Source organism: Anoplophora glabripennis, unplaced genomic scaffold, assembly GCF_000390285.2.
Source record: "Anoplophora glabripennis isolate ALB-LARVAE unplaced genomic scaffold, Agla_2.0 scaffold244, whole genome shotgun sequence".
Classification (NCBI taxonomy): domain Eukaryota; kingdom Metazoa; phylum Arthropoda; class Insecta; order Coleoptera; family Cerambycidae; genus Anoplophora; species Anoplophora glabripennis.
The window spans coordinates 638,582-664,671 of record NW_019416393.1 but is presented as its reverse complement, the minus strand read 5'-3'; the positions used below and the strand labels follow the sequence as shown (position 1 = coordinate 664,671).

Sequence of the window (26,090 nt, the reverse complement as noted above, 5' to 3'; positions counted from 1 at the left end):
TTTTTTTTTAAACGAAACGCTATTCATTTTAATAACTATAATATCCGTAGACGCCTAAACGAAAATATTCACACGTGCCGCTCGCAGAAATAAACCACCACATACCACGTACGAAATATTACTGCATTTACTACAGAGTGCAGACTGCAGCGCTGTGACTATTGCAGCCGCAAAAGCCCCTATCTCCGTGTACTGGGTCACGTGCCTGATCAGCCAATAAAAACAAAGGACGCATATAATTGTTCGCTGTCCACACATTGTGTATATGAGGTTGCATATATTAAGGAGCGTAGCTCGCGTCGCAATAAATAATAAGCTCCTAGATTTATTTTAGCGCGAGTACATTTGGATTCTTTACATATTTTGTTGATATTTAATATGATTAAATACATAAAATTTTATGTGTTCTGCAGCTCCGCAGCTCTTATGGTAAAACCGCCACTGGTTACCAAAATTAAAGACACAATTATAGTTTTATTTACTATAAATTGTGTTAAAGTAGTGACTGCATGCAGATCATGCCTATAGGTCGGAACAGTGAACATTTTTATGTACATATTGGACATGACATGAACGATTTTCATTTGTCAATAGTATCAATCAACGTATGAATAAAGAAATCCTATAGTATATGTGTACAATACCAGTATAATATCCGTTAATAATAAACGTGCATAAACGTATTAGTACACCAATACGTACTACTTAAATAATGGAAATGAAAATGACCTGACATATGAAGGTCGTGAACGAGAAGGTCCGCGATATGTTTTCTACAACGAAGAAAACGGCATAAACCTCGCTGAGGAAGATCTGAGGCGCAGTACTCGCGACATTGGCCCACAAGGTCTGCATTTTACAAGCAAAGTGTTTTTTACGGGTGAATGTTGTTTTACTAGAGACGGCATGCTAAATTTTCACAAATATTACTGTAATGCTGCTCAAATATCCTTCATGGATGATGATGCCCCTCCCCATGTTTCTCGTGCAGTTTGTGAAATGTTTACATACCAACTTTCCGGAAAGGTGGATAGTACGAAATGGTCCTGTACGTTGACTAGCACTAAGTCCGGATATGAACTCTATGGTCTTTTTTGTTTGGGGTTGTATGAAACAAAATGTGTACCGAACGCCTACTGTCGATGCAGCAGATCTTCAACAGCGTATTTTTGCTGTTGCTAAAGAAATTTGGTACATATGTGGATTAATTTTGACCGTCGACTGGAAGCATGTTTATTAACACATGGAAACAACTTTGAATAATTTTTGTAGAGCATATCGTCTATTGGTAAGTGATTCGTTTATTCGGTTAATTTTTGTGCTACTTTTAAACGAGATTTGAATAAATTTCAGCATTTTCGAACACAAAATTTAAACCATCAAAACCGCCATTAGCGCTTTCGCACTGCGGCGCGCGGGAACTTCGATATCAAAGTACAGCTGGCTGCCGTAATAGGGACGGATTTAAATTTGTTTAAACCTTCATATGAATTTTGTTTTTTCAATTTAAAACGTAATGTTTTAGACCATCAGTTGCTTAATAAAAGTTGCTCATTTTCGTGCCCCCTATAGCCCTTTGCAACGAACGCACTTATTTCAGAAACACCCTATGGGACAAATTTGTAGGACGATTTCCGCCGAATATGATATACGTAATGATGAAAGACAAAACATGAAAAGAAAGAAATGATTCTCCTCATCCTCTGATGAAGGGGAAGGACTGAAATCCTTGAAGATAAAATTGTAACTTGTTACTATAGTAACAACGAAGAAACCAAACGGTGTAAATTAAATGATGACAAATAAATTGCTATTTCTATTGAGAATATGCTGTAACAGATTGAAATTTACTTTCTGCGGAACTGACATTAAAATACGCGAAAAACAGATTTTACGAATTACATGCGCCAACGAGAGGATGATGGAAAAATAAATGGACCATCTAGCGAATTGTGCCTTGAATTCTTCTTTTTAAAGCCGATTTTCGTAAGGTGGCGGTGCACCCCGGCGAAGTAAAGCCCTTAATATACCGACCCAGGAAATGAAACGAGATCACAATTTCCCGCCTGACGGGGTACACGGGTTAGGTCGCTGGAACTACATTTGACTACAATCTCTTTAATCAATTGACATGTCCACGCGGTAGACGCCCAGAGAGGGAAGGAATCCTCACAACTCGATATCCAGAATAGCGGTGGATTCCCAACTCATTTGGCCATGAAATCATGGAGCTTCAAATCCTAATTAAATTTCGGCCCTATTATCGCGATTGCGGGCCTGTTATGAAATCGATTTCCTTACAGGAAAGTTTTTCCCTTCCCTCATTCAATCCCGCCGAGTTAACATATGGCTTGATAAATCTCGAGGTTATACCGTTTAGAGTTCATGAAGGATGTCGACAAACAGCTTGTTTCAACAAAACTTGATCCTCTCGTAACTGTGTATAGGTACAGAGTGAGTTTATTTAAAAAAAAATCGCTAAGTATATCAATTTCTATTTTGAATTGGACGAATTTTTACACTGCATTCCAAAATCTTTAAAGTTGACGGTTATTTGAATGATATCTGACAAAAAAGATCAGTTGAGTTTCTTTAAATAATCCGTCGATTAATTTCTGAGAAATTGTTATTCCTTTTTGTGGATGTAAAATAAAAAAAATGTAATCGTTCAATTAGACAAATTACTTATTTTTGATATTTTGATTTTGGATATACAGGGTGATTCATTAATAATGGGACAGAGCTTAAGGGCATGTTGCTGACCTCAAAATAGTGCGATTAAGCCAAATATACCTTATCCGAATGTTGCTCCTTTTCGATCTACAGGGTGTTAAAGTTGAAAAAATATTTTTGATTTTTTTAAATATCTTGAGCATCTTTGAACGGATTGTCTTGAAAGTTTGTACACCTATGTTTTCTGAGGTGGTAATTACGGAAATGGTAACTATTTTACAATCACATCTAGGATGCGCTAGTTGTAGTGTTCCGTCGGAGTAAACATATGTCAAACTTTTTTGTCCTTCAAAATTCTGAATTTCCAATAAGAAATTATTAAACTACGTTCAATTCTAAATAAAAAAGATATACCTGTTAAAAATCGATAAACTTAACCGTTTTCGAAATAAGCACGATTTACTATTTCTTTACAAAATTATTTGTTTGAACGTACGCCTTTAAATAAGATGACTTAAATGAAGTAGGCCGCTGTCAATGAAATGTCATGTATTATTTATGTCAATTCTAAGCAACTTATAAATACTAGACAGTTTAGTTCTTCTTCGTTTATGATTTTATTCATTAAAATGCCGCGTCATAATGATTAATCGTTTGTTGAAATGAGAAACATGGTATGTGTGTATGCCCAAGAAAATTATTGTGGTCGTCATGCAGCAACGAGGTACTTGGAGTTATATCCAAATAACAGACAACCTAACCACAAGCTTTTCAAGACATTGTACGACAGATTAGGTTAAACGGCATTTTAAAATTGAAGTTTTAAGCAATTTATTGATAAAAATCTTATTCAAGCACAAAGATTAAATAATGTTCCATATTCTCGAGCATGTTTTATGATATATTTGATCTTTTCGACCCTTTATTTAATCCTTAAAAATTACCCCTATGTAAAAATAAAAAATTACTTTTTAAAGATTTGGAATGATTAAATCGTTCAATTATTTAAAATAAAAGTTACCTTATAGCTAATAAAATAATTTTTCCCTTTCAATCCCTAAAAACCACTGACAAAAATGATAAAAAATTACTTTTTAAAAGCTTGGAATGCTTTAACGGTGCAATTATTTAAAATAAAAATTCTCTCACTGCTTATGAAAGAATTTGTATCTCATAACACTTTTCAACTCTTATAAATCACCCCTGTGCTAAAAAAATGATAAAAAGTTACGTTTTAAATCTTGGAATGCTATAATTGTAAAATAATTTAAAATAAAAATTCCCTTATATTGTTTATGAAAGAATATTTTACTTTTGCCATTTTCAACTCTTATAAACTACCCTTTTACCAATATTAATGTAAAATATTTTTCTTATAACCGATTTTTAAATATAATCAATCATAAAAAAATTGCTACGCTGCATATAAATAATCACAATAAATTTCTTTACTTATTTTATTTGTATAATACAATATATAATAATTATATATAAATGAGAAAGCCTATTTTGCTCCGGAAAAATGTCATTGGTTTTTTTACCATAACTTGGTTAATTTTGAAGCTATAGTATCCTACAAAAGAGCATTTTAAAGATAATTTCAAGAGCTGTAAGATCGTTTGCATATAAAACCTTTTAAGTCCTTAGGTTTTTAAAGGGAAATCGAAGGGCTCGAGACAGGTCGTTTTTTCACTAAAATGGTTTCTTCAAGCGGCGATATCTCCTTTATTTTTTATGCTATAGGAATAAAAAAAAACAAATACTTGTAAAGAAAAGCTATATTTTTGTTGTCTATCATTTTTTACGTGTCTTTCATAGTTTCAGAGTTATTATATAAATAAGGCGATTTTTTTTGAATAATAAAAAATACGTATTCAACTTTTGCCGTACATTATTAAAAAAATACGCGTTCTAAACCGGTCTAACTTCAGGATTGTATGAAAAACACTCCTCCTGGAGCGTTATACTTACACGTAAAATTAATCTTTTTTTCGTTATTTGACGTCGAATGCATCGATTCGAGTACCACTAACCATATTTCGCTTTGTATAGGACGTACATTTTTTAAAAAACGATTTTCTTTGTATATAAGCTTGATTTTTGTTCATTACACTTTTTTTTTTAAATAAAATGCGTAGTTATTTGCGAAAAATACTTTGAAAGTGTTTTTTTTTTCACCCAAAATTCCAAGTCGTGAATAACTAAAAAACTATTGATTTCTCAAAAAATTCTACGAATATTTTTTGCTCAGAATTTGATTGTCCATCGATTTCCGGCGTTATTTTTGAAAAAAAAATGTATTTCCACTCCCAAGAAGGGGTGTCAACCCCCAAGGGGTGTCACTAATGTTCATTTACCTTTTCTCTAACTGCCAAATTTCAAGTGCGGTACTATAAATATAATCACACCCCGCAAAATTGTTTTAGGAAACTATTAACACATGCACTAATCACAATTATTGAATATCATTACATTTGCTGGACAAAACAGGAAAGATACATATTCTGATGTTTACATGTTCTCCGTGATCTTTCAATGCCGAAGTTCCTCTAGTTTAGCGTTACGATTCGTCTTTTCCTGGACGGATCTACTTGCTCCCTCATTGTCGTACTAAAAGTGGATTTCTTGTCTATAAAACGACAGACTTAAAAAATCATGTCGATAGCGTTGACATATTAACCGTGTCAAATAATTTCTAATTTGTAAAACATTTATGGTCGATGTTCTTCGTACAGTATTTGTGACGTCACACCACTCAACTGGTTCAATCTGATTGACTCGATACGCTATTAGCTATTGCTTCAAGTTTTTTAATTGTGGTATAATTTGTTTTTTCCTGTTTATTGGCATTTTATCACTTGTGAAAAAAAAGTATTAATTAAAGATCAGGATCAGTGCATTTATTTTTATTAAATTATTTTTGCCCAACCAAAAATTTCATATTGAAAAAACTAGATAAATAAAAAATACGCACTTTACATCAATTGAAGACTCTAGTGCAATAATCTTATGTAAGGTATTATTATTTCTGATAAGTAATAAGTTTGTACATTTTGTATACAGAAAAACGTTTTAACAAAAATACTAACTTAAAAAAAATTCTCTCTGTTGAACAATTTACATAGTTACGTTTATCCCCTTTTTACACCAGAATCTACAATTATTATAGTTAACGTTTCGAAAAATCAATCTATTTTTGTTATCAAAAGTTATAATGACGATTTTTCTCTTTTTTCATTAGGTTTAAATTTTATTTGTTTTTATCTGCTTCCACAGCTAGATACATCTTATGCATGCAAAATATGCGGACTAGCCAATAACGAGTGGTATGACGTCACATTATGATTTCCGTGCAATTTCTCGAGTTCTGTTTTCATTAATTATTTTGAGAAAGAAATTGGTGAAAAATAATTCTGAATTTTTGCACACCAACTGTAAGATATATCGAGTTTTCCTTGGACTACACTATTTAGAGAATAAGAGTTTCCATCATTATGGATCTTATTTCTCTTTTATACTACAGGATGTTAAAAATTTTTAATTTTTGTTTTTTTTTTTCATAACTATTTTAGTGATATGAATATTTAGGTAAAGGTGGCTTTTTCATTCTGTGATTAAATAAACTTTAATAATTATTTTAAAATTAATACAGTCTAATAAAAAAATGATGAATAAGATTAAAATCCGCAATTAAAATAAAATCGAAAAAATATCAAGAGGTAATTTTATTACACATTTAACTGTCTATACAAGGTGATTCAGTCATAATGTCATTAATTTTAACCACGTATTCTGAAAATTTAATAAAGACAGAAAATCGAAAAAAAATTTTACTCGACCTTTTGAAAGATAAGCAAATTATTGCCGCTAATTCGGCGCCATACTTCGGATCACATTTTATGATCGGGAACGTGCCGGCGGACCACAGAGCGTTAGAACGTTGAAGAGAAACAGCTGATTTCCCCAGTCGCAGTCGTCTTGAATTTGGCAATTGGTCTCAAAATCAACAGAGGATCCTAACTTTATTAACAGTGCTATGGATGGATAAGTGTTGTTTCAGCTAAACTGGCATTTTAAATAGGTAGTTACCATAATACTCTCTAAAAAGCAATAAGTCAGGAGGTGTATGTGATATAAACTGACTAATTAACTAAACATAGTACTAAAAACTCATATTCAATTAGGTATAAAACATAGTGAGAACGTTAACAATATTAAAAATATTAAATTGTAATAACCTAACATTCTTTTTAGCGTAAATATATATTTAAAAAACTTTTAATCTGTTGAAACCGCCTACACTTGATACTAAAGTACCTATGTATTACTATGCAAATATTTTTCACGAACGAAATTCTCAAATTTCTAGTCACATCGAAGATATTTTGAAATATATATATAAAAGCCACACCCTGTATATATTTTTGAATGATGAATCTCCCCACGAGTCTTCACACATATTTTTGGTACATCCTGTACATTTCTAAATTGTATTAAAGTTTCCCGTAAACAGAATGTTCCTACATAAAAAGAACTAATGTATGTCCAGTTCCAATTAGTAATATTATTAATATAAGGGTGCCTATAATAAATTAAAATTATTTGAATCACACCAAATTCCGCATTCTCGCACTGCACTGCTAGGCGACTAGTCGACAACTGAGTTTTGACAACGCAATGGACCAGAGAAACAGTGCGCATTGCTCTTTGCCTGCACGCTCATTCTTCAACTGAGCGTATACATTTCTACCACCTGCACTTTTCGTTCGACCAGATCTGTATATGGGTATGGCTAAATAAATGTGGGAACAAGTTTTTCAAATATTTCAATGCAGAGTTGCTGCTTAGCGACCGAGCCTGGTACATACCTTGAAGATATTGGTTCTTCAATTGACTTCGGAAAAACTATACCCGAAAAATCCCCTATGTGAACATTGAAATACCTTAGAATGTGATAGTAAAAAATAGATAGAGCCCTTCATATTATCAAAAATGTAATATGTTGATAGTAAATTTTAGAAAAATAAAAAGGTCACTTCAGTGTTAATTTAAGATGGTTATGCCTTTTTAAAAAATTACCATAATTTGGAGAATGTTACTTTAAACTTTTTACAAGTAAAAAAACACGTTCAGGTGGTTTCAAAAGCTGTGGTCACATCAATGCCTGGAAGATAGTGTGAATCGTTGACATTAACAGATAGAGAAAAAAAGTTGAGACGTGCGAGATGAAAATTATGAGGGTGGATTAAAGAAGTTAAGAATGACAACAGAACAAGCCAATATTACTGTAAACAAAGACGCCAGCAATTCAGGATTCGGTTCTGTACACAGAATTGAAGAAAATTGAAAAGTTAAAGTTGAAACTTCCTATGCGACTGGCATCAAAAGAAAACTAAAACAAATAACAAAAATACGTGGAATGAGAATATTAATAAAATTTTGAAAAATATATTGTAGGATTGTAGCCACTTTGACCCCACAAGTGGAAGAGGTTTGAGATACAAAGACAAACCCGAGGACAAACCACTGCATCTCAAATAAGCATCTAAGTTGGACTTTATCTAGGGTGTCCCGGTACTTGATACAAAAAAGTCGAGTACAAATAGATGAGGTTAAAATAATATCAGTTCTTCTTATACATTTTTTTCAAACGGGCCTTCATTAACGAGTTACGGGCTCCCAAAGATGAAAATTAAAAAGTTATTTTTATTTATAGTCTCTAAACTATTTACTTCAGCATGATGCAAATTTGGTGATTGATAACAAATACGTACAGCTTGTTTTTGATGTTGTAAGTGAAACTTAATTATGCCCAAAACGCCAGGGACGGACTATGCCCGATGGCTAACAACCCAGAATTTTTGCATAGATGACGATCGCAATTTGCCTGCATCAAAAATAAGTTCCCTGAAGAATTTACCTACGATATTACCCTCTTGGTTCAACTCGGTAAAATTAACAGTTTAGGAAATATTTGTGATTTGACAAACACACTTTGTGCATAATACAAAATAGAAAAAAAAACAAGCATAAGTTAAAATAAGTTCAAAAAATACATAATTTAAAAGAAAGAAAACTATCAAAATCATTTTTAATATGGGCACCTTATATCTCCACACACTTCCTAAGTCTAGAATGTTATTTGTTTGTACACGAAAAAGCATTTCTGGGAAATTAATTCTTTGTAGCAATTTATCCCTTGTCTGTACTGGGGTTGAGTACACTAAACTTTCAGGAAGAAGTCGATCGAGTTAAAGTCAAGAGAACGTGGTCGCCATGAAATTGGATCTCCTCTAACAATTCATTTATTATTAAACACAATGGATAAATAATTTCGTACATCCATATTGAAATGGGTAGGAGCCCCATCGTGCATGAACCAACCGTTTCTTAGGGTGTCTAATGTAACATCGTCTAATAGTGATTGCAAATTATTTTGCAAAAACTCCAAATATCCATGTCCATTCAGACGTTCTTCAAAAACGTATGGACCTTATTATTACCCACTATTCCTGCCCATACATTACTAGTGGGTAATAATTTAAAACGTCTATACGTTTCTGATAAATGTCTGAATACTTTAATTGTTTTTTTCTATTTTGGGTTATGTGTTTGTTAAATTTTGTTAGTGAAAATTTCATTAGCAGACCGTAAGATTTTCTAGGCTCTTATTTTAAAAATATGTACAGTTCTAACATACCTACTAATTATGTCCAATTAAAACACAAAATGGTGGAGGCGCCGCTCGATGTGCACTGTGACATAAATTTATAAATATTTCTTAAACTGTTAATTTTACCACGTTGAACCAAGAGGGTATTATCGTTGGAAAATTCTTCAGGGAACTTGTTTTTGATGCAGGCAGATAGCGATCGCCATGTATGTAAAAATGCAAAAATTCTGGGATGTTTAAACGTTGGGCATAGTCCGTCCCTGGCGTTCTGGGCATAATAAAGTTTCACTTACAACATCAAAAACAAGCTATATGGATGTGTTAACGACCACCAAATTTTCATCATGCTGAAGTTAATAGTTTAGAGACTGTAAATAATAATAACTTTCACTTTTGAGGGCCCCTAACTTGTTAACGAAGGCCAGTATGAAAAAAAAATATATATGAAGAACTGATATTATTTTTACCTCATCTATTTGTACTTTACTTTTTTGTATCAAGTACCGGGACACCCTGTATATTCTCTTCAGAAAGAATACCTACAACAAAATTAAAGTTATTTAAAAGTTTTATATTCAAATATTATTATCACATATTGAACTGAATTTAATATTGAATTATGATGGATTATTTCATCATTGAAACTAATACGCTTGCAACCGATACAAGAATGTAAAATTAAAAAGTGAATCGCCACAGCTACATTGTATATAGAGATTTCTGGTCTGACAGGTATTCTACTGCACGAGGTGGCGACTGAACTGAGGGACAAATTGTGCACGTATTCCACACACCTGATAACCCACATGGGGCGTAATTTATACTTAAATTACCTGCGTAAGTACAGCAGAATAATACTAGAAAATGCCTTTTCAAATTTTTTTCACATAAGAACAATCAATCGACAGAGATCGCTTGCTGTAAGAGTGGAAGATAATTACTCACATTTTATGAATACTAATTAACATGAACCCATTTAATTTGCAATGCAAATGTAGGGTACCTTGCATAGCTGCTCCTCTACACGTGTAGATTATTTTTGTTTCGCCAACCACAAATCATTTTATATAATTATGGTCGGTTCGAGTGGGAGCGGTTTTAAAAACGCATTTGCTTAATAAATGGGAAGAATAATTAAAACTACGAATTACGTGTTAGTAGTGCGTCTTATCATGTCCAGAATTTATAGAATTACGTTTTTGATGATATCACGGTTTATCGCAATATAAATTTCATGCATAAAATTGGCACAAAGCCCTGGCAGGATAGAATTCGCGGTAGTCACAGGCCGCTACAATGTAACTGAAGCATAACTGCGTTACAAAGCACGGATTGACGGAGGTATCCGCAACATGTCGTGACCATCAACGAAAACGCTCTGACGCTGTTAATACAGCTCATCTCGTCACTAAAGTTAAGACGAGTACTGCCCTAATGACAAAACTGGGGACAATAGGGCGGTCTCGGCCGCAATAAGTTAAATTTTATGTAAAATGTCAGTAAAGTGTGCAACAGCGAGGTTGTGACAATTCCAAGACTTGCGTCTTTTTGTCAAAAGAAACAAAATGACACGCGTATTTTTTAATTAAATTCCTAAGGCATTTGCGATTCTTCAAAGATTGAATATACAACGCAGTTTTCTATTAATTACTTAAAAACCATTCAACTAGTTCCTTCATAATAAAATTTGAAAAAAAATGTAGCCAGTGGCGTGGGAATCATGAGGGGTCTGAAGAGATTTAACTGCAAAAACGTTGTAAAATTTTTTACAGATTTGCAATGCATTTCCAGTGAAAAAATTTTTCGGAGAAGTATCGACATTATCGATTAATAGTCCAGAAATGATGACAATGAAAGAGTATTTTTACTACTATCGGAGTGTGTATGAAAATCAGACTTTTGATTCAATTTTTCCATAATTACGTATCTCTAATTGCTGGAAAATTAGAGTAAAATAATCTCATTCATGGTTCGTTGCTGGCGAGATCTTACTGACATTGTCATTGTTTTCGGACTTTCAACCGTGAACGATGTTTTCTACGAAAACTACTTAAGAAGCATGAAAGTTTTGATTAGCAATGTAAAAGAAGATTCTCTTCAAATCATATAAGTCTTCTGATACTTGAAATCCCACAGACTTCTAATTTGACGCCACTGATTAGATTTTGTTAAAAAATTATCTACTATCACAGTACTGCACTAATATAAAATCCACTTCTTATTTGTTGAAGGGCGAAAAGGGCGGTGACTATTAGACGCCTTCATTATAGCCATCTTTCTCTATCGCACGGATTTCTATTACTTACTTTATCGCTCTCACGTAACAGCCGATGAACCATGGGGACTTTCCGTTAAAAAACAATAAAGTTTTATATATTATTTTCATAATTTTAGGCTCATACTGTTTTTGAAATTCTCTCTAAAAAATAATACAATTGAAATTTTCTAACTGCTGAAATGGTTTAAGGAATATTGTCAAAATTCAATTAATTTTGACATTCATCTAATTGTAAGATGAACTATGTTTCATTAAGGTATATTTCACTCGTCTTGATATGGTCTCAAAGCTCTTCCATGAAACAGTATCCCATTCTTAATGAAATTGCCAACTTTTGAATTTTCGATGATTTTAAATGACAGCTACAATACGTATTATTAGTTATTCGTGTTTTTGTTGAAAACGACAAAGTTTTTTGAAAACTAACAAGAATAAAAAAAGTTTTAAAATTAAATTCTCCAAAAAATAAAATAATAATGCTTTAAGTCCGCCAACGGGATAAAAAATTCTATCACATTTTAATGGTGCATCATCCCTTATCAACCCTTTAAAATGTTTCAATTGAACTTTACTTGCTGCCACACCGTGTACCAAATTTGGTTTTTCTAAGTTTTACAACTGAGATATTGATTTTTTTCAAAATTTGAAACCCCACTTTCAAGTTGCGATAAATCACCATATTTTGGGTGTCAGTTCTTATGCGAAACACCCTGTATATCTGTACGTTTGAGTGTGTGGGAAGTATTTTAAGATTTGCACAAAAATGTGCATTTACATGAAATAAATGTAAGCGGAAAGCAAATATGTAACTTGTAAATGTACACGATAAATATTGAAAACTTGTCTATTATCTGTTATGCAGTGTAAATAATACATACACATGTGTACATATTTTAAATTTATTCATATTTATTTAATATGTCACTTAAGATAAGGGGGTCTGTTTATGTACACATTGGTGCAGTGAAAGCGAGGCACCAGATTGTATAAAATTTAAAAAGATAGGCTCGACAGCTAAAATAAAAAAAATGATTTAATGTAAATAAACATTAAAGATACATCATCAGATACGAATATATTAAAATTTACGTTACTAGGAATAAGATCTTTTTTTAAATATCTATATTATATCATTTATCAATGTGGATAAATTGGAAATTCTTTTAGAATAATGTATGTTACTGATATATCTTTTGAAAAACAGTAAATTGCTGAAAATAATTATCTCTGTGATGATTAAACATATTGGTTGAAACAAAAAAAAAATATTATGAAGTACTAACATTTTTTTAATGATTATAAACACATTTAGATCACCTTACAAGTTATAATTTTAATCTTAAAAAATTACTAGCCTTTGAAAAATATATATATATATTTTATTTATTTAAGATAACTGTTACTTTTTTTTAGATATTCCAATGAAATTTGGAAGATTTATGGGCTGCCGAAGAATACCTGAAACAGCTTTATGGTTTTTAACAAAATTTTCGTTGATGGAGAATTTGGAACGTTACACTTAATTGGAAAATGTCCGATCTTTTAGTTAACTCCAGACATAGGCTTACAATTAAATAAAGCAATAAAGTTTTTAAGTATGAATAATAAAGATCCTATAAAGAAATGTTGAATCATAAGATGTATGAATAACCACTTGATATTATCTACAAGATAACAAATTTAATTTCTCTTGGGGATATTATTTCGTTACTAATTCGCGTTTTTATTGCGGTTTCCTTTAAAAATAAAATGAAATTTCAACAGGTTAAAGTGGTGCAGTAAAGGGAAATTTTAGTAATATTATTGTTAACATGTAGGTAATAAATTAGGAATTTTAGGTTTACCAATTTTATCATACGTATAATATAAAATTAATGTTTCCACTTAGAAACCTCTTTTTCCAGTACAGCACAGAGATCACAAATATACACAGTGTTGCAAAAAAGTGTGGCCTTACATGTGTATTTTTTCTAAGAAATACCAATAATTGAAGCCTTTGTAAGTCCTCTACAAGATCTTAAATTTATTTTGGCTTTGAATGTTGAGTTATTAAGGTAAGATTTTTTAGAAATATTTTTGGGTCATTAACAACTCTTCGTTCATATTTCACTATCTCTTCTATTACGAATAATATTTTTTTAAATTTCATTATTTAGTTAGGTCTACTTTATATGAAAAATGTATTAGAACAAATATATTTTATACAGCGTGTCCAACATTTTTTTCTGAATAGCGACGGCGACATTTGCAAGTAATTTTTTTTAAATATCATTTTTCTTACCAAATTGTAAAAAATATAACATTACCACTAACCACTAACCATAAAGGCCAATTTCTTGGTATCAAAATAAACCGAAGTGAAGGTTCTATTCAAATAACTCCAGTAGGCTTGTATTTGATGTAAATGCACGTATGAAGCCGGCATTTTCCCGAAGAAAATATTCCAGTTATCAATACATGCGTAATATCGTATGAAACTTGTTTACCTCGGAAGGTATACTTCGCAAAATTGATTGCTTTGTGTCCCCCTCTTATCTAGCTATGGTAACTCCTTCCAGTATGTTTGAATTGGCGGGAATAAACATCGAAACCCGGCATTTTCTGGGGGAAATGTTGCAGTGAGCTATATAATGGGTAATATCGTCTAACACTTATTCAGCACTGACGGTAGGCTTCTTGAAGGTTGAAGGATTTCCGCTGCCTCTGGAATACTTTTCCAGAAAGCTCAACTGACTTCGGAAGGCTTCTACTCGTTGAGAATGCAGCCGCGAAATCCGCTAACGAATAAAAAAAAATGACTTCAGAGGAGCTTAGGTTCGTAAAATCATGTCGAGTTTGTTTACCGGCTGAAAGGAACTGTCAAGACCGTATATATCATAAGGTACACATTAATGAAGTTAATCGAATGTTTGGTGATTACTGTGGATGTAAGGTCGGAAAATGAGTCGTTGGTTGCTGTCCTCATGTAATGGTGCTTTTATGATTCTTTGGATACGCGCGTTATCTAGACTCCATCCCAATAACCTCAGATCATTCTGACATCCTTGAGACACTGAGTGATAACGAGAGCAGCTATTGTTGTGCATTTGACTGGACTGTAGATTTTGTTTGCTATATTTGAATGAATAATAAGTGAGTAAATGATTTTGCATATATTACAATTTTCTTTATAGAGTTTAGAGAAACTAACCCTACAACGTCTGTATCGTAACTGGTCACTTAACGCGTGTGTGCTTTAACTCGCTCTCTCATTCTCACCCCATCACCATTGCCGTTCGTCACTTCATATCTTCATAACAGCGACGAAGATGAAGACAATGACTCAGAATAGCGTGCATGGACAAGTCTGAATCGATGTATGATTCTTTAACTTTCTCAGTGATTCTGACCAAAAGGAATAATAGGAAGTAAATACTGGAATATTTTATTCAGGAAAATGCCGGCTTCATACGTGTATTTGCATCAAATACAAGTCTACTAGAGTTATTTAACATAGCTACAAAAAGTTCCGGAGTTGGTTGAACATAGATCGATTTCAAAGAATCTACGTAGAGGCTGAACAAGTTTTAGGTGATCTTACGGGGATATTGCCATCTGGACGATTTTCTCCGCAGAATGACAGCCTTAGAAATGTATTTCTATTTCTATAAAATACAAGACTATTGGAATCATTTAAGATAGGTACAGAAAGTTCCAGAGTAGGGTAGAAATTTACCGATTTTTAACACTGTGTCACTGTTTGCTTTTTCAATGTGCCAAATTTGGTTAGGTAAAACTAAATTCCTAAAATCAATCCTATTTGCTTAGAACGCTCTTTTCCAGTATCAAATTAAATAGAAATAGTTATACAGAGGACTAACTTTAATTGGATAAAAAAATTAATGAATAGTGTTCTATTAAAACAAATCACATTTACGGGCCATACTTTCTTGCAATATTGTTTGTACATATCACTAATTTTAAAATGTATCCAACTGACATTCTTGCAGTGATTTTTTTGACTAAAGTAGGAAATCTTAATTATGATTTATAATATTCTAGATCTTATTGGTTCTGTTCGGAACTGTATTTACATTAGTTTTTAACCTTGGAAACGCTATTGACGTTTTACTTTTTTTTTTGATTATGTCAGTAGCAGATTTTACAGTTTCCTTTGGAAAGCCTCTTTGACAATGCAATAAATAAAAGGTAAAATTTTATTACTGCAGAATTAAAATATCCTTCAACTAACGATCCTCACCCTGTGTCCTTTGCATGTGATGTAGGCAAATTGCATCAATAATTAATAGCTGAATGGATTATCGCTTTGCAGTGAGCAGTAAGCGACAGGTTTAAAGCCGATCCGGACTACCGCTGTTGCTATGTACTTTTCCAGTGGCGTGCACAAATTACTTGGGAGGGATATACTCAACAATACATGAACTATGTGAATTTAAATGTTACTGGTTCTTTTTTAATAAAAATTTTTAGCAGATGCATTACATGTTTTAACAGCTTTTTATATAAAATAAGAGAATACAATATTTTGTTTAATTCCTTTTGCTACCTCAGGCCTGCTTGAGGTTTAGCTGTTGCTACTTCTAATTTTGTCTAATTTAATTCATTTTTTAATTTGTGAGATTACATTCACCCAGCCACGTCAATACTAACATTTCTTAATAGTATCAAATATTAAAACATTTAACCTAAATATTGAAGTAACTACAAACAAAATATAGTCTACTTTTCAACAAGAGATGAAAATGACATTTTTTTGTGAGTGTACGAATAAACTGTCGTATGGTAAGTGCACGAACAAAAAATGTATTTAATTTCAAATATCATTTGCTATTTTTCTACTCATATACAGCGTCTACCATTTCCTGTCTTCGTATTTTTCAAAATCGACAAAACTACGAAAAATAATGTGGATTTGTCTAATAAACCGTATCCCCGAAAGGTGGCACTTTCCAGATAAAAGGCGCCAAATGTGTATTATACAGGATGTTTCATTTTTTATCTTAGTAACTTTCAGAATCGATAAAACTATAAATAATAATGTGGGTTTGATTGATAAGCGAGCGCCAAATTTTAATTTGTTTAATGTTTTTTTTTTAATATCTGGATCGAATTGAGGGATCACCGCCATATTTTGAGAACCTTTCCCACTAAACATGGCTGTTAATTGATGGTAGAACGACAGCGGTACTTACACTGAGTACCACTGTTTTAAGGTAGCTCTAAGCGAAAATTTTTATACATATATTTTTGTGTGGAAAGATTCAAATTTGGCGCCTTTATCTCGAAAGCGCGACCTTTCCGGGATAATGTTTATCAAACAAACCCATATTATTATTCATAATTATATTCAAAGTTACCGAGATAACATCTTATAGAATTTTATATTCAATTAAATTCTAAATATATTGTTCACGAACATTACATTTTAGTGACTCATAGCAACACGTTGCCGATATAGATGAGATTTGTCAAGTTAAATATTATCTACGATGTTATTTTAGGTTTTAAATATTTCTAGGTAGGTATGTAAAAACTTGTTGAAATCAAATTAATTGATAAGGATGTTTATGCAAATTTAATTCATTTAGATTTTTAATTACGGAAACCTTAAATTGACGTTTCTAGAGCTAAAAATGCCACTTAGTAGAAAAAATATTTTAATGGTCGTAAATAATTTTTAATGAAAATAGACTTTACTGAATTAAAATGTTTAATGCACGTCTTTTGAGTGATTCTGAACAACTTTTGTTAATAAAATTTTCCGATAAAACAAATATCAAATATCAGTTTTCGATTATTTCGATTCCTATGTATAAAATTATTTAATTGGACATTTGAATTATGGCTTGACGTCTAAATAATATACTTTTATCGGATGGGGTACTAATGACCCCTTATTACATTTAATGATATATTTAAGAATTAAATAAAAATTGAAAATTTGAATTGGAAATATTGGAAAAATTAATGGTCTTTAATAATGAAAATATCAAACATATAACTATTTCTATTTGACAAGCTATTGTGGACAGGAGTAGAGAATTGAGTTTTTGATACTACTCAGTTGTACTACAGAGCCTTCATAAATGATTACAAGCCACGTGATGAGTAATTTTGTTTAGAACTGTAGTTTTATTTTTTTATGTTGACAAATTTCAGTAAAATTAAAAATTACTATAACAGATCAAGATTATATTAAAACACAGCATTCTGTTTTACTGGTCATTGGCTATTTTTTCACGAGATTTTATTACACGAATCAGCGATCGCATTATGTCGAGCGAAGATCGGTGTGTCATTGTTCATTGTAAACGAATCATATTGATGACGCTAAGATTTAGAGATTTTTAGTTGACAGTACCAGTCAATTAATGTTGGGTTGCCTAAGCTCGATGGTCACGTGGCTTGTAATCATTTATGAAAGTTCAATACACTTCCAATACACTCTTAACTGCTTTTAAAATTAGACAACTAAACACTAATTCGTATATTGATTTTGACCTTTCCAATAGAAGTAAAAAATAGTTAATTTTTAACGAATTTAAGAACGATTTTTTAATATTTAAAAGTAACTATTCTTGCAGCGAAATAATTTGTTTTTATTTTCTTCATCAAGTTTTGTCTTAAAGTATAAAATTTTGTGTGCGATTCTTTCAGTATCATTTCGTGTTTATCCAATCGACTGCAATGTAGGCTTTGAATTTAAAGACGCCCACCATTTTTAGTGATTCATGTGAATCATCCTATGAAATCATTGGAGACCATTAATTATTTCGCGAACTTAATAACGATAGTCCTTAATTTTTTCTGAAAAATTAAAAACATGTCGAAGATATTAAATAGGTTCATTCGAAATTAAAATGAAGGAAAAAACCTAACGACTGTTGTAATAAACTGAAACCCGACGAATGCCGAACATCGACCAAATTCGTTATGTACACAGAAGTTCACACATGGCTCTGCATAGCAACAACTTGGATTTATTGTTAGTATACGGCAGGGGCCCCCTATTCCGATGCAGTTTTACTGACTTTCTCCTGGCGCTGTTTTAAAATAATGCAAACGGTTTTATTTCCGTTTATAAATGGAATTGGCAATGGCCAAGGGAGTTCGAATTCGACCACGCGAAAGGCACATTCGGTGAATAATGAGAAACACTAAAACACCAAGCTAGTTCGCAGAGAACCAAACAGATTTCATGTCAATAAGGATTTAATTTATATTTAAAATAATCTTTTTTTTTAGAAGAATCGAATTTCTAAATTTAAAAAGCATACGAAAAATAGCAGTTATGTACAATACAAAAAAATAAAGAAAATCAGAAAACGAATTTAAAATTATCAAATTATCAAATAGAAGAAGTATTTTCATTATACTGGGAGTCTCGAAAGGGTCTGTACAATACAACGCTCCACCAGGTATAATATGGCTTAAAATATATAATTTAACTAAACTTGCCTTAGTCCAAAAATTGATAATAATTGATACTTATAAGGGTGCCAATGTTGAATTTTTTTTTTTGAGATGAGAAATTCGAATGCATCGATGATTTCGTTGCATCTTCTAGAGGGCGCCACAAGCGACCATTAAGACGCATTTAAACTATCAAAACTTTTTTGTGACACGGTGTATTTCACTTTGAGCTTCTTTTCTCCCACCTTTTTTACTTTTCCTGAATTTTCCACCCCTATTGAACATACAGAAAAGCGCTTACGGTACTTATAAACATAATCACATTCCGCATAATGCTTTTAGGAAACTATTAACACATGCATTAATCACAATTATTGAGTATCTTTACAAATTTGCTGGACAATACAGGAAAGGTGCATATTTTGATATTTAGATGTTCTCAGTGATGTTTCAATGTTAAAAATTAAAGGAAGTTGCTCTAATTTACTGTTATGTTGCGATTTCTTGTCTATAAAATATCAGCCTTAATAAGTTAGTGAAGTTGCTCTTTTGACAGATAATATCAAATAACATACACAGAAAATTCCGTTTAAAACTCCCAAGCCCATATCTCGAAAACAGAAAGATATCTAAGTTATGTACAAAATGTTGAATTGTGCATCTTAATTATTTCAATTCTGAGTATAAAATGACATTACGTTTCACAATTTTCATGGCGACATAGAGAAGAAATTTTTCGTTATAAAGTAATCCACATGAATCGCCAGTAAATTCTGATATCTAGAATTTTCGAAAAATTACTAATTTCAGAGATATTAGGTATAACCTGAACATATTTTTTTATTAAAAACAAATGTTACAGTTTTTCAAAAATTCATTTCAGGTCAACAATGTTCTAGATTTTTTTTAAATACTAGTAGATTGTACCTACTGGCGAAAATAAAAAAATTACCATATATTTTCCATTTTTATAATTAGGTAAAATAAGTTTAAAATAACGAAGAGAAATTTTATGAAAAATAATGTGTCCACAAGAATTTACTTCCACTGACCTATGCATAAGATAATATGTAGGTAAATAATATAATTTCTGTTCAATGTCGGTAGATTACTACCACATCAGATATCCGGTACTGTAGCCAAATGACAAAATCGAGGCCATAGTTTCCTTTAATTTGCAGGAATAAAGGTTATATATTATGACGTCTTGAAATTAATTTAATTGTAACACAATCTATAGGTAAGCCCCATAAAGTGACAATAAAAACATTTTAAATGTTTGTTGTTTGAATAACCTACAACCAAACTGGAATAGATGACAAATAAAAAAATAGGTATACCTACTTTGCTCTATAAACTTTGTCTCGGGATATAATTCAGTCGGCAGAGGCCGAAGAGTTACTGTTGGTGGCATTTCCTTGATAACTCGGAAATAACTACACAGGAATACTTTAAATGATGAGTACAATAACAGGCTAATTTGCTGACAAAGTATTTTATCAGGAAACAAGTTTTTAACAATTTATTAGTGAAAAAAATTTTTTTTAGTAGTTTTCTTTAAATAACTCAGCGGGATGACTTTGTACGAAAAAATGCTTAGGACATGATTTTATTCGTTATAAAAATAGCTACAAAATGGTGGTGGTCCGATTACGAAATTTGCAATAACAAAGCCGTAAGATTGAAAAAACGGTATAAAACGTCAATTTTTTAAAGTTGCTGTAAAACTGTCAATTATAAACAAAACGTGATAAAACTTTCGAAAACTATAGTTCAATATATATACAATAATAATAATCAAGCTAAAGCCGAAAATCAGGAGAGAAAAACTTTTTGTTCTATAAGGTTTTATACATCCATCGGCATCTGAAACTCGAAACTTTGCCAAATTTGTTCGAAGCTTTGCTGACACTAGAAATTTGGTACACACATAGTGTAAATATGCAGAAACCAAAATCAATTTGCAAAATTGAAGTATCTTCATTTTTGCAGCTTTGGTAAGGTTTTATACGTCACCCTAGTTTTATACGTAACCGTTTTTTTAATTTTTGGACGTATGTTTATGTATATTTATAAAATATTCCATTAGTGTAGATTAGCCAGCACAATTACCTACAATTTAAAAAAATATTACAATACAATTGGTTAAATTTACTGTTGCATATTACTAATAGTATACAAGCGCCGAAGAGCGGAGCTCGCGCTCGAAAATGAAAAGTTAAAGGTTTACCCCACACGCACGATTTTGTTTTATGTTGATATGTTGAATAATGTACTACTACGGCTAACACGGCGCAAAATGTTAAGTAGCTTAGGATTGTAGGATAGGAATTGTAGGTAATTGTATTGGTTAATCTACCGTGATGGAATATTTTATAAATATACATATATATTTTTCCAAAAATTAAAAAAAAACGGTGACGTATAAAACTAGGGTGACATATAAAACCTTACCAAAGCTGCAAAAATGAAGATAATTGAATTTTGCAAGTTGCTTTTGGTGTCTGCATATATACACTATGTGTGTACCAAATTTCAAGTGTCAGCAAAGCTTCGAACAAATTTGGCAGTTTCGAGCTTCATATGTCGATGAATGTAACTATAACACCTTATAGAACAAAAAGTTTTGCTCTCCTGATTTTCGGCTTTAGCGTCATTATTGTATATATACTGAACTATAGTGTTCGAAAGTTTTATTACGTTTTGTTTATAATTAACATTTTTACAGCAACTTTAAAAAATTGACGTTTTATAACGTTTTTTCAATCTCACGGCTTTGTTATTATAAATTTCGTAATCACTATTAAATTGTTAATAACTTTTTTTCCTGATAAAATACTTTGTCAGCAAATTAGCCTGTTATTGTACTCATCATTTAAAGTAGGCCTGTAGTTATTTCCGGGTTATCAAGGTTTGACACAGGCCGAACCTCTACCAACTGGACTAATACCTTAGTTCTCGATTACAGGGCGGAGTTTTGAAAAGCTAATATTTCTTTGTTAAATGTCATGAATATATAAACGGATTTGAATAAAAATTGGTAGCCTATAAACAGAAGTCTTTTGAAGTGGTAGAATAGAAAATATAAATTTATAGGGCAATAATTACTGACACTCATAATTTGAACAATACTCTAGCATTTGATAAATTTTATTATATTACTTTCAAAATATCCTGCATAATTTGTAAAATTGTTTTCAGAGTAATGGAACTCAGAAGTTTAAATAAAAATGTACGGTTTCATAAACCATCAAGTCATTCAAAATGAATCATACAAATTGAGAGATAAGCAATGTTATAGTAATGTACATGGCTGAAGTTTGGTTATAAAACCGTGAATAGTGATGCCGTAAAAGTAAAAAAAATTGTATCTAGTGTAATTTTATACAGTCTTAAGTGGCAATGTTGTTATATCAAGGCTAATGATACATCCAAATGTGTTTTCAAGATTTCTATCCAAATGTCTTCTAGATATTCATTACTATTGTTGGTTTTAACGTTTTATCAGCACAATATGTTAGTGGAGCGACGTTATTAAACGTGAACGGTCCATTATTGGTTATAAGGAGTAGAAATACGTTTAAAATTTATTGCAACATTCATCAAGATACGGATACGAAACACTCAAAACTATTGAATCTTGTAATAAGTGGACTCAATCAACTCGGTCATGTTTAAATATTGTGTAATATTGTTGCTCGTCGAGAGGTCTTTGTAAATATATATTTATTTACAGAGAATGACTAAAAGGCGGTGCAAAAATGTATTACTTACGTACAGTCTATAAACCCTTTTATTCACAAGTTTAAATTTATAAAAAAATCAATTGTAAAAAATTAAAATGTACATAAACATTTAATTAATTAAAATTATTTTGATATTAATTTTAGTGGGTCTTTGAATTACTTCAATGGTGTTTCTAATTTTAGTTTTCGCTTAATTAAAAATTTCACTTCTGTTTGAGTATTGTTGAATTTTGTATAATACCTTCTTGAAATTTAAGCCTGCCAAGATTGACTTCGAATTAATAAATTGTATACATAAAATATACTATAATTTTGTACAATTTTGCACATCTATTTCTAAATGCATGTACATATATGAAGGAGAAACTAACACGACTTTTTATATAGTATGAAGTTAACCGTTCCCTCCAACTAAAACAAGCAACAATTGAACACTCTTATATTTATTAATTTTGCACAAAGTTGCACAATTACATTAACAATTTTGCACACATCAACGAAGTACCAAATTTTTATATGCCATTTTGTAAACTAGTTTTGCACAATTGTGCTTACATATTTCCAAATCTCACACCACAAAAAATAAAATTAAAGTCCATGAAAGTAAAAATTTTATGTAAATCTCTCCGAATATTTTACAGCCCAGGAAAGAGAAAATGTTCAGTTAATTCATTCAAATCTAACTTTATGTGTCATTTTGTTTAATTTTTAACGGAACGTTATCGCCAATGAAAGGAAAAAATCCCCTGGCTGAACAAAAGCCCGTAATTTTCTCTATCAACTGACATTTAAAAAAAATGCCAAAACTTGTGTAGTTTCTCCAAATTTCGAAAAACGCTCATGAGAAAAAAAAGAAACATTTTATTTCAGTCCTCTAAAGAAAATTTAGATTTTTATTAAACGAAGGCAAATTATACATTTCTTATTCTAAAACTAAAATGCAATATAAAAATTCATTTTACGAGATGGACAGTTTATCTAATGCAATACATTATTAGCAGATTCAATTTTTTATTTCTTACAATAAATAAATTAAATTATAAAAAATATACTGTTTTATTTTTGTCGTCTATATGAATTTTGAGACAAATTATTTAGTACAGAAAAAAGCCAGTTTTCTTAATAGCATGTTGCACAGGGAAAACAAAAGTAAGTAATGTACACATATATTTAAAGGAATACATAAAAAATAAGTTGGCCGATGGCCGTTCCATACGTACCCGCTGCTAACTTGCACAAACCAGTTTGTATAGGGAAGCATAACAAACTTACTCGTATTTCCATGTATAACTTGAGCAAGTAATTATGCGGTCAAGCCTGCCCCTGTGTTAAACAAGAGACATTAATTTTGACTGATTTAAATGTCAAATCTGCATTTGGTGTAAAATCTATATTAATTAGGCATAAAAAGGCAAAATAATATAAATACGGCGTTATTATTTTGATTTCGTCATGTCGGAATCACAACTAGCTAAACAGAAAATATCGTGACTGTACCGATAAAACACTTTTAATGACTGCAAATGTTCGTAATGTGGTTTCACCTTTATTTTACTAAAGGTGAAATAAAAACTCAATTTTAATTATGATTACACTACGGGAAGAAAATATTCTTCCATTATTTCTAATAACGTTAAAGGTAATGTAATTTCTAGTTGTTCACTTTCATTTCCTAAATGCGATTCGTAGTAATTCGATTCGAAGTAAAAAAATTACACAATTTCATGGTAAAGTTATCCATTTTCTAATTCACAGAACTGGAATAAACTTTTTAGAGTGAATTACAGTGACACATGGAAGTTAGTGCCCCCCGACTAAGTATAATGGCAAAAATAAACTGCATGTAGATCAGAAGTTAATTTAAAAAATGGTGCACTACGTATAAACCAACGGCACGTAATTAATGGTGGACAGTTTCAAATAAGCCGAATGGAAGGATTTTGACATTCATTTCTGGTTTTATTGCCCCGTTAGTGTGGCTGTGCCGGAAAATAGAGCTCAACAAAGTGTCCACTGTTTACTGCCTGCACAGTTATCATATACAGGGTATCACGATGATTCACAACAAGTATACATGAAAGGAGAACGACGGATCATGAAAAATGTACTCATAAAGGAAAGAGACAAGGAGAGCTGTGACAGAGTAAAACAAATGATGAATTGATAGAAAGTTATGGGAAGACATAGATAACAGATATATTTAGAGCACAAAGAATGAGGTGGTTGGAGCATTTACAAAGATATGAAGAGAGACGAGACGGACAAAACAAGTATTGACAAAAGTAACGGGGAAGAGAAGAAGCAGACCATGGACCAAATGGATACAAATTTGAGGTAATTGGAATAAGGGACTACTACAGGAGAAGTATAGGAAATAAAAAAAAAGGAATGAAGGGAATTGTAAAACCAAGTCACCTCGTGAGTCCCAGCGCTGAATAAGACCATTAAACCGACTTTTTGACAAAAGTCTACTATTTCACCAAATAATACTTAGGAATGTGTATTCGGTTGCAAATAGTTAGTTGTTCAAATTTTATTTAATTCCCTCAACTGAAAATCTAGATTTTTGGAAAAACATATTTTATTTTAAAACTTTGACACCCTATAACTAAGGAACGAAGCGAAATCGGACCCATGTTGATGTGAAAAAATAATCTTGCTTTTGGGTTAGGAATCTGCCCCCGAGCGTTGGCCCATGTTTTCTGAAACACCCTGTATAAGCACCATGTTTTCATCTTACCCATCTATTTGGAATTTGTTATTTACTCACAGAAATTGAACTTATTACAATTTTTTTGTGTCATTATTGTCCCGATTAAAAGTTAACATAACGTAATTTTAAAGAAACTGAGTTTTGATGGCACTCCTGTTGGCTATTATTCTCTTTATTTTATTAATAGTTATAATTTGTAATAAAGTACATACAAATATCTTCATCATTGAATTGCGTTGTGGTAGACTGCTTGTCAATATTATAGTTAAATAAAACTCTGTAACTGTAACAAAAAATTTAAACTGGTATCATTGGTAAAAAATTAACAGGGTGAAACATGTTATCAGTCTCCCATATGAATAAAATAAATAATTTTATAATCGTAAACTTTTAAAAAAGAGTTTAGTGATATAAAATTGTAAAAAATGTTAATTCACCACCCTGTATCTTGTTCTATATTTTTGCTGTAAGCCCTCCAATACAGTTTGCTATATTTGTCTCAGAAAGTAACAAAGTTTCGATACACCCTGTCACAGTCCCATTTTTTTAACAGACAATAATTAAGGATTCAAGTTTTTTACATTATTATTGTCT

General features: G+C 31.5%; 1 protein-coding gene across 4 annotated transcripts in view; it reads right to left on the bottom strand.

Moving 5' to 3' along the window:
- LOC108906939 (growth factor receptor-bound protein 14) overlaps positions 1-26,090 on the bottom strand; it is a 700,528-nt gene that overhangs the window by 55,769 nt on the left and 618,669 nt on the right. The gene's annotated exons all lie outside the window — the stretch shown is intronic.